Below are 13,964 nucleotides of genomic sequence, written 5' to 3'. Positions count from 1 at the left end.
GGCCAAATGGAGGCCTGTATGGAACTGAGCTTAATGCCCATGCTTTGTCATGGGAAAGAGATCCTTTAAACAGTTTTATCGTAATCAGCATATGAGTTTCCTATTGCTACTATAACAGATCATCACAAACTTAGTGGCTTAACACAAACTCATCGTACAGTTCTGGAGGTAAGAAGTCTACAATTAGTCTCACTAGGCTAAAGTCAATGTATCATCAAGGCTAGCTCCTTCTGTATCTAGGGGAAATTGTTTCTTAAGCCCTGATTCTAGAGGCTGCTTGCATTCATTGGCTTGGAGCTGCCTTTCATCTTCAAAGACAGCAGTGGTCAGTTGTGTATTTCTCACTCTGTATTTTTCACTCTGATTCTTGGGCTTCTCTCTCTAGCTTTAAAGGGCCCCATGATTATACTGGACCCACACAGATAATGCAGGATCATTTCTGTTTTACAGTCAGCTGTGGCACCTGGGTGACTCAGTCGGTTAACTATCTGAGTCTTGATTTTGGCTCAGGTCATGATCTCATGGTTCATGAGATGGGGTCCTGAGTTGGGCTTTGTGCTGACAGTGTGGAGCTTGCTTGGGATTCTGTCTCTTCCTCTCTCCTGATCACATTCTCTCTCTCTCTCTCAATATCTCTCAATAAATAAACTTAAAAAATTAAATTTAATAAAATCAGCTAATGAACAACCTTAATTTCACCTGCTACCATGAAGTAATAATATTCACAGGTTCCAGGGATTGGGGGGCCTCTCTGGGAGGCCATTACTTTGCTTACCACAGTCAGGCAAAAGCATCCCTTGAATAAGAGTCTATTCAGCTCCACTAAGGCCAACCTTAATTCTCAGGGAAATGAAAAAAAAAAAAAAAAACCTGGATGTTCCCTCAAAATGAATTTAGCGTGAAGAAAGTCTGAAAGTGTTAAAATTATTATAAAAGTGGCTCATGCATTTTGGGAGTTGATATAAAAAATGAAACTTTGATTTTATTTATATAAGCTTATATATTTGTATAGTCTTAATAAATTAAAAAGAGGATCATTATGTGGGCAGCAACCTAGCACTTTCTCAGGTCTCCTGCCTCAGGTTCATTGTTGGTTCCCAGTAATTATTGTAGATGCCTAATGCAGACCAAGGATTTCAGCAGGAAAGTACGGCCCTACAGAAAGTAGCGCTGGAGTTTGATCACAGGTTTAGCTATGAAACCTTGGGACAATTATATAAGACCTTGGAACCTCATTGGTCTCTTCTGAAAAATGGAGGCCAAATTATCTACCATGAAGTATTTGGTGGTATTTATGAGGAGAAATTGATATATCACACCAGAAAATGTAATCTAAGACCTTTTCCTAAAAATAATGAATTTCATATGTAGCAGCGATTTTTTTTTTTACCCTCAAGCTCCTTGTGTCTCCCACCTGGACTATTAGAATGTTTTTCTAATGTGCCCCTGTTTTCAACTCCTATCCATCTTCAACTCACTTCATCAAGTGGATCTAAAATATGGTGTAATTTAAAATATAAATGGAATTATGTTGTCCCTGATTTAAATTGCTTAGTGACTTGATATTGTACATTACATTATCCAAAAAGATACATTCATTCATTAATTCAGTTAATATTTATTGAGTATCTGGGGCTTTTAAAACAGTGAGGGAGCAAACCACAATTCCAGACCTCAGGGATTTTAGATAATTTGTCTATCTTCCCCACTAAAAAGTCAATTATATTCTAAGATCACATGACTGAATAAAAAGGAGGAAAGAATTAGTATAAAGAGTGTCTACTTGAGCACGTTTAGGTTTGTCTGTGTGTGTGTGAGAGAGAGAGAGAGAGAGAGTTGTTGGGAGGGGAGAGAGACAGTCACTGGGCTAGCAAGTCACATAACGTGACAAAAACCACAGGAAAGGCTATAGGAAAATAGTAGAATGGATCAAGTTCATCCATGCAGCAACTGTCCCCCTCCACAGCAGGGCTGTAGACCCAGCTTTTTTTTTTTTTGGCTGTAGTATCTGTGGATACCATGATTACAAGTTTTCCTTCTAGCGCTGAATCCGTTGAACAGCTTTCTCAAAAGAGGCGCACTTGTAATGTGATTGGTTTTAGGAGCTGTTGTAGTAGTTGGTCAGGCAGTATCCCCACAACTCTAACTGAAAGATGACACATAAGATTAAACAGGGGTCTGGCCACTTTTTACTCAAGTGCTTGTTGATTCTACATTATCTTCCTCAGAGGAGCCCTAAAAAATTCCTTACCACGTAAGATCACATGGTGTAGGAGAAAGAAAATGGACTTTGAAGTGAAAGGATGTGCTTCACATTCTAGCTTTTGCGTTAATGAGCTGCATGCCCTTTGGCAATCAACTTGCCTTTCTGAAGCTCCATTTTCTCACCTTTGAGACAGATAATATCTGCACAGAAGGCATTATTTAGAAAGTTTAAATATGCCCTATGCATTACTTTTGAAACAGACAATCCATTTTCTTTCGTTTTTATTCTTTGAATTATTTGGTTAATTCATTATAGTTAGTTGGCTCTTATTTAGGAGAGAAGGGAATCTGGAATTCTAACAGAAGTTCTTCAAAGACTAGAGATTTGTGGTTAACCTAGTCCAAGAAGAGAAAGTGTCTCTAAATCATATTTCAAAATAGTAATTTATTCTACCTATTTGCAAAAGGATTTGTGGCAGGTGGTATTTTAGTTTTAAATTAAAATGTTTACAGTTAGGAACCACGTCTCCTTTTTTTTTTTTTTTTATTTCTCAGTACCTAAGTCAATGCCTACCACATGAAAGGCATGTGATAAATATGTTGCTAAATTAGGAAAATCACATTATGAACAGGACCAAGAGATACTTGGGAATAGACAAGTGATCACAAAATTAAAGCATATTTAATACATGCCTAGTAATCAGTATTATCTTACTAAGAACTGCCATTATCGTTATGTATAGGATTAAAAAATTGATCATACTGTATTTTCCAAAGCACCTAGTACAAATTAATAACCATAATGATACTTTGGCTTTTTCTCTAAAATTCTTCTAGGGAAGTAAACAATTTAGGTTAAGTAGTTCTCACTCTTTGGAATGACAGGCATTTATCTGAAGAAGAAATTGAAACAAAATTCACTCTGATGTTCTCTGAAAGGGGACCATGTTGTCATGGACACTGGTTTTGTGAAAATGCCAATCTATTACTCAAAGACCTTTAACATAGACAGTATTTTGGGATATATATTTTCGAGGGGAGCCGTGGCCAAGGGTATTCTATGAAAGCAAAAGCATGCCAGTGGGGAGCTTGTCTAATATAACCAAAACCAAGTAACTTTTTGAGGCTCTTATGTATAAAATTTAAGAGCTGTGAGAATGTACGGGATTGAATAATTCTCATTCTTTTACACTGAAGAAAGCTACAGCTAATTCTGTATCAACAGAGAATATCAAGTCACCTAGCACTGAGTCGTCAAATTTCTGTGTTCAGATTGCTCAGGTGATGGGTACATTGTCTTCTCTTCTTAGTTGTGTACCAGCCCTTTAAGATGCTGTTGTCACTACGAGTCCTCTATGCTGCTGAGCAGTCTTGGCCTTGCTCTTGACATAATAACAAATAATTTCAAATTGAACTCTTATTGGTCAAATCTTTCAAATACATGAAGAATTTTCTATGTATAGGATTCATTGGTCAAATATTGTGGTTGGCAGGCATCCTGAATGTGTGTATGCTTGATTCTTTGTTTTCTTTACATACAGTTCTGTCCTTAGCTCGTGTTGGTTAACTTTTATATACAGTGACCTACAGTAATGCCCACTTAGGAATCCCCGTTCATCTTTTGGTTATCCTATGTGAAATCAGACTTCTTATTCCCACTAAACAAAGCATACAGAGGCAAACTTTTCACATCTGTGCTACTCTTCTTCTATTCAATCCTCCCTGTATTGCTGGATATATATATATATATATATATATATATATATATATATACACACACATATATATATATATATATATATACACATATATATACACACACACACACACACGTATATGTATATGTGTGTATATGTATATATGTATATACACACACATATATTTATATTATATTATATTATATTATATTATATTATATTAAATCCTAGGAGCAATGGGAACCTAGTGTCTGAAGCATATATACACAACTTGTATTTTTATGGCCAAAATTCTTCACATGATGCCTGGTCTTTCCTCTTCTGGAACCAAATTATTCTTGGTTTTCTGCTCAGAAGTGACTTGCCTTTCCCATCTCTAGGTTTTTACATGCATTAACTCATCTATATGGAAAAACAACCCTATACTCATCCTGACCTCATAGTGGCTTAGTACTTTTTTCCAGATATCAGCTCAAAACACAAGGAACGCTTACAGAACTGCCTTACTAGATCCAATTCTATTACTTGCTCTTAAAAGTCAATATTTATTTCCTCCATAACATAAACCAGAATTATATTTGTATGTCTAAAAAAATTATTCCAATGCTTGTCATCTACGCTAGACTGTGACATTCATTAAGGCTGGGATATTTTATCCCTTGCCATTTCCATCTGCAGAGTCTCTCACACTACCTGGGACAAGGTCAGCACTCAACAAATATCTGTGGAATAAAAATGTCTGTTACTCAAAAATCACTAAACAATTTTAAATAGATGGTATAAAATTCTCAAGTATAATTTATAAGAAGGTTAATTCATCACTCTCACACAAATATAAAATGAAACCTATCAAAGAAGTTTGTAATATTAATGGGAACCAGGAAGATGCTAAAACTGGGTTCATAGGTGAATTTTAAAGATATAATCAGGCAATCAAGAATGCCAAAATGAATTTAATAATAGATGCAAAGCTGGCTAAAATCCTATTGTGTAATAAAATGTAATGTTTAGTCATGTCTTCCACGGATTGGAAAATCAATTTTATATTTACCAGACAACATTCATTTTTATTGCTATGGAAAATAATCACTTGCATAATATTCCATTTTGTACAACTGAACTTTCATCCCTATAGAGGAGTGTAGACCAGTCAATTGAAAGACAAAGGTACTTATCCTATACAACCAGATTTTCCTCAGAGGGTCCGCATTTCTCTGAAAGGATACCCAGTAATCTCTCTTGCCCTTTTCCAAGTTTTTGCCAATTTTCCTGAAAAAAACCAAAACTATTCACTTACGTAGAAATTTTTAATTTTATTCCCATCCCAGAAGCCTAAGAGTGCTATTTGGACAAAGCTGTTGTTAATCCTGGTAAGGTTTAATCGTTAGATTTTTAAATCCAAGAATCTGTCTCTTAATCTAACTCCCAGAAAGGATTTTGAATCCTTTTGCTTCAGTTAAGAATTTAGAGCATCCATATAGATAATTTTGTAAGGAAGAAAATGTGTAATTAACCCACATTTAGCACTTGTCTGGAGGACAAGGCTGGTGCTGTTGAAAGCCAGATCTGCATTTCTCACTCACATAAATGTTTCACTGAGTCCATTCAGCTGATCAAACAGGATACGGTTATATAAAGTATTATAAAAATGTTTATGAAAATGAAAATTAAGGCCAGAGGGGTTATGTTCCCAAAGCACACTGGCATAATGGACCAAGTCCTTCAAACAAGAACTAAGAAAGCTCAGTTTCTCAAATTGATGGTTGTGTGATCTTGAGCAAGTGACTTCTCTGCACCATAATATAAGAAATGGTGTTCTCATTGTCAGAAACCTCTAGTTGTCCCCAAAAGTTCTGATGCTCTGGACTCCCAGGCCACACTCCTGGCTGGCTCTGAAGCCTAGTGCCACCAGCTGAGGCCTGCAGGCAGACATCCACCCTGAAGCCTTGCTTTTTCATGGAGGCACTTGTCAGGGAACAGGGGTCACTTATCCCACTGTCAGAGAGTTGGAGGCACCCACAGCACTGTTTTCTCTCTCTGTGTGCTGCCATCTCCCCATTCTTTCTTCCTGTGGTGGGTATCTTCTGTTTGCCCTCCAGATCCATTTTCTACTCCTGTGTATAGCCAGCTTCAAAGATTTGCTTTCTGGCTGGCAGTTGTCTTCTGTCAGTGGATGATTTGGCAGGAGATGAGAGGATGATGAAAATGAGGTGAGGGGTGTTTATACCCCTAGCTCTGCCCTTGCTGAGCTACTGTGGGGTTGGCTACAGGGCTCTAGTGAAGGACGCAACTCCTTTTCCTTTCCAGGTAGCTGCCTACTCTGATTCTGTTTGGCTCTCTTAAGGCCTAAGAATACTAACAGTTCCACACTTTTGCTAGCCTTGGTGCATTGCACTATTGGTGATTGTTTTCCCTAAACTCTGCCCAGATATTTGCAAACATTCTTTTTTAAGCTCTTCTCAATGGACCAGTGGGAGCTTATGGTCATATTGCTGCTGGGACCTTGACTGCTCCATTGTAGTATAAAGCTCATTCTCAAGAGCCATTGATTTCAGATTGCTTCTTTTTTACTCCTGTCAAAATCTTGGACATGAAAAAGGACTGACTCAGAAGGGATGGAAACAAGGAGGGAAGAAAAGAAAAAGTACCAATTTAAACAAATTGCTCTGGCGCACCATGTTAATAAACCAGGTTCCTCACTCCTAGCCAAGTACTCTATACCATACAGCATCATTTTAAAAAAAGTCTTTTCTTGTCTCCCATTTTTAACTCCCTTTCCTAAAAGAGAGACAATACACCAACACATTTAGAATAATAGCGTAATGTTTAAAGCTTGCATTTGTCAAGGTAAATCTTGAGGTAAAATCGTACCTTTTCCTTGATTACACTTGGCCTTTCAGATATTTGACGATGTCTTAGGCAGCTCTAGCTACTATAATAAAACACCTTAGACTGGGTGGCTTAAGCAACAGAAATTTACTTTATCACAGTTCTGGAGGCTGAAGTCTCAGATCAAGGGGCCAGCATGGTCTGATTTTAGTGAGAGCCCTTTCCTGGTGTGCAGACAGCTCCTTCTAACTGTATTTTCACATGGCAGAGAGGGAGAGAGACAGTGAGCTCTGGTCTCTTTTCCTCTTCTTAGAAGGATAGTAATCCATTATGGGATCCCTACCCTTATGACCTCATCTAAACCTAATTAGTTCCTAAAGACCCTTTCTCCAAAATACCATCACATGGTGGGTAGGGCTTCAGCATATGAATTTTAGGGGAACACAAACATTCAGTCTATAACAGACCCTAATTTATCAAGTATGTAGTACCTTGATTTTTTTTCTTAAAATTTTCTTCCGGTTTTTGCAAGAGTGGTCTCCATATATTCTTTCTGCGTGTAGCAAGTGATCCATTCCTATTTCATCTTTTTCTGTGCCTCTTGGCGGTTTCTGTCAGAATTAGCCACTTTTTTCTCTGCTCTCATTGCTATGTGCCATGCTTTTTGGGTGGTTACAAATCTGTTTTCTTCTAGGGTATTATCAAATGTCAAACTTAACCATAGCAACAGGAAGAGCTTTACCATTTACTGAATTTTTTACTCTGGTACCCTACCAATGGCTTCATACAGACAGTTCCATTTAATTATCAAGGAGGTATACAAAGAACCTCCATTTTCAAATAGGTAAACTGAGTGGAAGGTTATACTTTCCTTCCACTCAGGTAAACTGAGTGGAAGGTTACTGAAGGTTATACTTTTAGGGCACAGTAGAACTTGAACCCTTGTACTTGACTCCACACCCAAGCTTTTGGAGAGGCATCATGGTGTCAGGGTGAAGTAAATAGAATCTAGAGAGAGAACACTTGGGTCCAAATCCTGGTTGCTCCCTGTACTAGCAGGGTGACTTAAGGATTTATATAAGCCCTGTGTATCTCAGGATCCTCACATTTAAAATGGCAATGATAATAGTTTTAACTGCTTCTTATGGTTGTGGTAAGGGCTACATAAAGACAGATGGGGCCCTCAGAGTAGCCATTTAGTAAGTATTAGTGTTGTATTATTAATAGTATTTAAATTGTTTTAATATTTATTCGAGAGAGAGAGAGAGAGAGAGAGCGCACAAATAGGGGAGAGGCAGAGAGAGAGGGAGACACAGAATCTGAAGCAGACATTGGGATCTGAGCTGTTAGCACAGAGTCTCATGTAGGGCTCAAACCCATGAACCGTGAGATCATGACCTGAGCCGAAGTTGGACGCTTAACCAACTGAACCACCCAGGCATCGCTATTATTGATAGTATTTAAAGAATGAGCCAGATCTTCCCATCGCAGGAAAGACCAGGAGCTTAAAAACCCTTAAAAATGCTGTAAAAAAAATTCTTGGTATAACATTAAGCTAGTGACAAAGGAGAGTTTGTCTCCTAAACATAAACAAACAAGCAAAAAATCACTTTTCCCTATGAAACTGCATCTAACTCCTTCCTCTGTTTTTTCATCTCTGAAGTGAAAATATCAGACCTTATCAAGAAGCCCCACAGATGGAATCTTTTTGAGTAGACCTCTTGGTTTTGTTTGTTTGTTTGTTTTTAGACCTGAAGACAGCAGTTTGAACTATGTTTGTTAACTGCAGGGTTAAATTAATGAGTCTACAAAGTGGATGTTCAAAATCTGTGTGTTGACCAACAGATTGACAAATGAGTATAATCACCACCTCACCCCTGGGGCCAATAGGTAAAATTTGCTTTCTAAACTATCTTGGATTTCCATTGCATAATTTTAAGATTTTTCAGGTCTAAATTATTAATCCATTGTTTTGGTTATTTGTTTTTTAAAAACAATGCAAATTTTTTAATCTCCTCTGCCATACTAAGATAACAGATATATTGTAAGACTTTCTGGAGATCAAATGCCCTTAACGCATATGAGAAGAAAAAATTTAATCAGAGGATAAGAGAGCATTGGAATAAAGAAAAATAAGTGAATTAGACTAATCAAGTGCTTTAATAATAATAATAATAATGATTATTATTATTATTATTTTTAGCAGATATAAACCTTTTAGTAGGTCATGGACCTTCCCAGGCCTCAGTTATCCTCCTCTTAAAGAAGATGAAATTACATGTTACTTCAAGTTCTTGGAAGTTCAAATAATTTATCGTTTTATGACTTCTCCACACAAATGTACCTGCCTCTCCTTCCCTAGTCTTAATGCCTAGGATGGGAGGAGGTCTACCCTATGTTTGCTATCTGAGAAGTGGTCCTTGGTTCTCACCTGAGAAGATTCTATGGAAATATGTCAGCAAATGAGAAGGCAGTTATCTATTGTTGCTCTCAAGAGCCCTTTGTTGTTGTTGTTGTTGTTGTTTGTATTGTTAACTGATTTTCCCACTTGTAAATCTAAACAAGATTGTGATGGCAAATACCATTTTTAGCCAATAGCCTTCCCTTTCTTTTCTTTCTGTCATTAAAGAGTTGAATCATATGAGTGAACTAAATACATAATAATTTGAACTGAATATGAAAATAGGAGGCATAAGACATGTGGCTAATAATTTGCTGAAGCCACCAATGTGACCCATCCCAGCTCACATGTATGAGATTCCTGCACATAGAAATAATTTTTTTTTGTTTAGAGAAATACACACATCCTTATGTTTGGTGGGATATTAATATTACCAAGTATTAAGATTTACATCAAGGCATTTAGCTGCCTAAATAATACACAAATATAAAAGCTAGATTTTGGATAATTAGTGTACTTGAGGCTGAAATTGTTGACTTTTCAGTGGTATTTGTAGCTACCTCTTTCCAGATAGCCTTCTTTGATTAAGTTGGTGGTGTTGCATTTCTGCTATTACAAAGTCAAATGATTTGCTATTGATTTCACTTTGAACCTGAAGTAATGATATGGCGTTGGCAGAGATTATAATGAGTGTGGATCCTAGTGTTGCCCCAGGGTTTATTCTCAGACTAAGCCTTTTTTCCCATGTAGCCAATGTGGGTTATTTTAAAAAATTAAATAAATTTGAAAGGATTCCTGTTATCTTCTTGTTCCCAGTAAGCCCAGAATTTTCAAGGTGCTATCTTAAGATGAGAAAAAACCCTCAGACGTAAGTAATCCTACTGAAAAGATTATATGGGATTTGGTCTAATCCTTATTTTTTTCCACATTTTTATCTTTGACTTTCATCAAACTAAATCAATGAATATGACTAGTATTGGGGATCTTCTTATCTTAATGGACTTTTAAAAACATCAGCTAAAGCTTGTTACATTTCTAATTTAGACTCCTAACTCCCCTTAATGAAATGTGTTCCTAAATTCTCATCAGATATTTATTTTGAAAGGATTTCTGTAGCTTTAGAAATATCTTGAACTAAAAATGAGAAATAGGTTTGTTTACTTCCTTTGATTGAAATCTCCTTTAAAATAGTTACCTTATAATTACACATTTTTTCTCTTCCTTTGATATATTATGATTATTTTTTGACATTTTGTAAATTCTATTGACTCACTGGGTTTAAATTTCTGAATAGTTTTTTTAATTTATACTGGAAAAGGATGACGTTGGTTATAGCTAAGTTTCATCAAATATTTACTTTCCTCATTAAATGGATCACATACATATATTAAATTCTTGTAACTCCTCCCAGAGGTGGGTATTCTTACTATCAGATTTCAAAGTGAGGAAACTGAGGATCTTAAATTTCCTAGGGCTATACTACTAAACAAGTGGAGAAGACGGTGTTTGAACCAGCTTTGTCTAAAACCATTGTATCATCCAGGAACCTCGCAGGAGGGATAGCACAATCTAACTGGGTACTTTTGAGGGAAGTTTAATACAATTATCATTGACCAAGAATAAGCAGGATGTGGGGAAATCACTAGGTATAGGGCATTTCCCCGGGAATAGTAAGAGGAAGCAATCTTTTCCATCTGGTCGTCTGAAGGTACAGCAGGAAGAAGTGATTGCTGTAAATCTGAGAGGCCAACCTGGGCCCACTGTCAGGGGCCATGCTTTGGTCCAGCCAGTAGTGATCCCGCAGGGAGGAGTCCATGATGTCTTGATTGTGCTTCCAGTCGTATGAACCCACAAGAGAGCCCAAGAGTCATTGGCGTAATGTATATTCAGCCTCCAAGAAAACAGGACAGGGTGGAGAAGGTGGGGAAAATCAACCTGCAGAAGTAAATTGAAGAAAACCAATAAACTAGTCCATCCGTGGTGGGATCTTTAGAGCATGTGTGCCAGGATTCTGGGAATGTGTACAATTCAGATTTCTGGGTCTCAGGGCAATGTTTAAGAGTCTGCATGTTTCAAGAAAGGCCCTAGGAGAGTTTCTATGATTCCCTATAACTTCTGAGAGAACACTTGAAGGGTGTAGCAACAATAACCCCCGTTACATTTCAAAAGGACTATTGTATAGAAGAGATCTCAGTGTTTTAATGCTTGAGTAAGAGAGACAGACCAAGGATTAATGAGTGAAATTTACAGGATAGCAGGTATCTGTTCGGTACAAGGAAGAACTATCATGTAGCCTAAGTTGTTGATCTATGAATGAGGCTGTCCTCGTTGTTCTTATTATTGGAAGTATTCAAGCAGTAAATATTTGATGAGATAATAAATGTAAAATGCCTTGAAAATGTAAATTTGGGTGATGATGATAATGGCAACAATGATGAGGAGAAGAGCTACAATAGTTTATTTGCATTGAAAAAGTGAACTGTAAAATTTTAAGGATGTTAATAGTGAAGAAAGGGAACAATTATAATTATACTCTTTGACACCTATAATGCATCAAGGTGCCATGCTAAGTGCTTTATTTTACTTTACCTAATGTAATCTGCAACAACCCTGATACATAAAGATGAGTATCATCTTTACAAGTGAGGAAAGAGAGGCTTCAGGAAACTATGTAGAGAGTAGTAGGAATATGGGCGATTCCTATCCCATATGCCATGCTGCCTTTTTATATTGGGAAGATTGAATTATTGAATCTCTCACACAAGATGACCAGAGTACAGTTCCCATTACTGCCTATTCCGGTTCTAAGGTAGACATAGCTAATTGAATACAGAACAGGTAGTCATTCGTTGACACCACTGTTCATACCTGGGATGAAGCCTAAACATTATCCTTGTTCAGAGTGTGTATACACACACACACACACACACACACACACACACACACACACAAGCTATCAAGTTACTGTTAAGCTAAATACCTCTTTTCTACAGGCTGGACCATTATGATTAATAATGCAAAAATCTAAAGTGTTGAGTGGAGTGTTCAAAAACTTTCCTTCAGAATTTGGAGGTGTTGAGAGCAAATTCTGTTCTTAAATTTAGTTGACGAACAATTCTCTTTGCACTGACTTTCTTATTTCTCTGCCAGGACTCAAGTCAGCAGTCCCAAGGAGGAGTTCACATCTCTGTAGAAATTGGGAGCTGGAGGTTTTCTGCTTTGCTCATTTTAGCAGAATCACTGGAGAGTGATTCATTTGTATAATAAAAGAGCAACTTGAGAGGAAAATGGTCGTGGCGTTTAAAGGGCAAACTCATTTTTGCCTTGTGCTCGACTATGTCAGGAATGAAGGGCTTTTAAATTGTGACAACTGCCTGCCTTCTGCAATAGTTCTCACCATTATCACCTTCAGACAAGACTTGGGGTACAAATTGAAAGGCAATTGTAAGATATTTCACAAATTGACTTGATTATTGAAGATTCAATTAGACACATTGCTTTGACTTTGTTTGCATAGATGTTGAAATGTGTGCTCTGTGAAAGGATGTCAGCGATATTAATGTAAGAATATGAGGAAAAAAATTCATGTGATACTTGATGACTCTCCACACTCTCCACACTCAGCTTTATCATCCAGCCTGTTTCTTTTGTGGAAGAAATCTTTTTACATAAAAATAATCATCCTGATTTATGGCTTACATGAACAGATTTGGCTTCTTGTACTTTTCTGTTGACTGTCCATTACTGGACTCAGACTTTCTAAAGCCTTGAACATCTATCTGTCTGCATCACCTTGCAGGTGATTTATGTTGGTTTTGATTTTTCTAAATATCTCCTCTATTCAGAAGTAAACTGGAAGGGTAGGAACTGTCAATCCCACTTAGGTATTTTCACATTTCCTAGTATAATGCTAAGCGCATAGAGTAAGAATTTGTACTTAAAATGTTCGTGTCAGCTCAAAGGGGTAAGCATGTTGTCAAGACTCAGAAATACAGAGCTAAGGTTGAGATGCTAGACCTTGGAGCTCTTTTCCATTAATCCTATTTGTCTTCCATGGAGATCATGTCCAGAAAAGAGCTTACTGACAGAGCTTTGACAAAGTTAGAGGAGAACATGACTCATCTGGAAGAGACCCTGATCTTTTACAAAAAAGAAAATGAAAAGTCCATACACTGAATTTGACCTTCCTAAAATTCAAACCATGAAACCTCATTTCAACTTGAGCTAAATCATAACATCTAATACACCCCAATGTCATTACAACCAAAACTCTCTCTCCTACCCATAACTTCTGATTTCCCAGATCTTACCCACTGTCAAAATATGGCTTGAATATAACCTCTAAAGGTGAACTTATGTAGCCTTTAGAGAAGACAAAATCAGAATCAGCTAAATTCTTTATTCTTTTACTATAATTATCATATTCCTCAAATTCTATATTCCTCAGGAGGAAAAACCTTATGAATGAATGCATCTCTCTTGGATTTCCCTTTAGACCCCCAAAAGTGGTAAACATGGTAGTTTTAAAAAAAACAAACTCTCTTACTTGACCTAACTTTTATCCTTTGGGGGAGACTGTCTCCTAGAGTTTTCCTGGAAGAGAGCAAATGGTCTTTTCTTCACATTCCCAGTTTTCTCAGTAGTATTTCTTGCTGAGGGAAGAACATTCTAGGAAGATTTGCACTAGGTCTTAAAGTGATCAGCCTCCCTAAAGCTTAGCCTTCATATAAAATTGGGTAATGATTTAGAACTGGGAAAGAATGCCAGGCTGAGGAAAATTTAAACTGGAAAAAAAAAGTTTATTGGATCAACATGACAAAAGTTGAATGACA

Source organism: Acinonyx jubatus, chromosome E2 (assembly GCF_027475565.1).
Source record: "Acinonyx jubatus isolate Ajub_Pintada_27869175 chromosome E2, VMU_Ajub_asm_v1.0, whole genome shotgun sequence".
Lineage (NCBI taxonomy): Eukaryota > Metazoa > Chordata > Mammalia > Carnivora > Felidae > Acinonyx > Acinonyx jubatus.
This window is presented reverse-complemented; position numbering follows the sequence as displayed.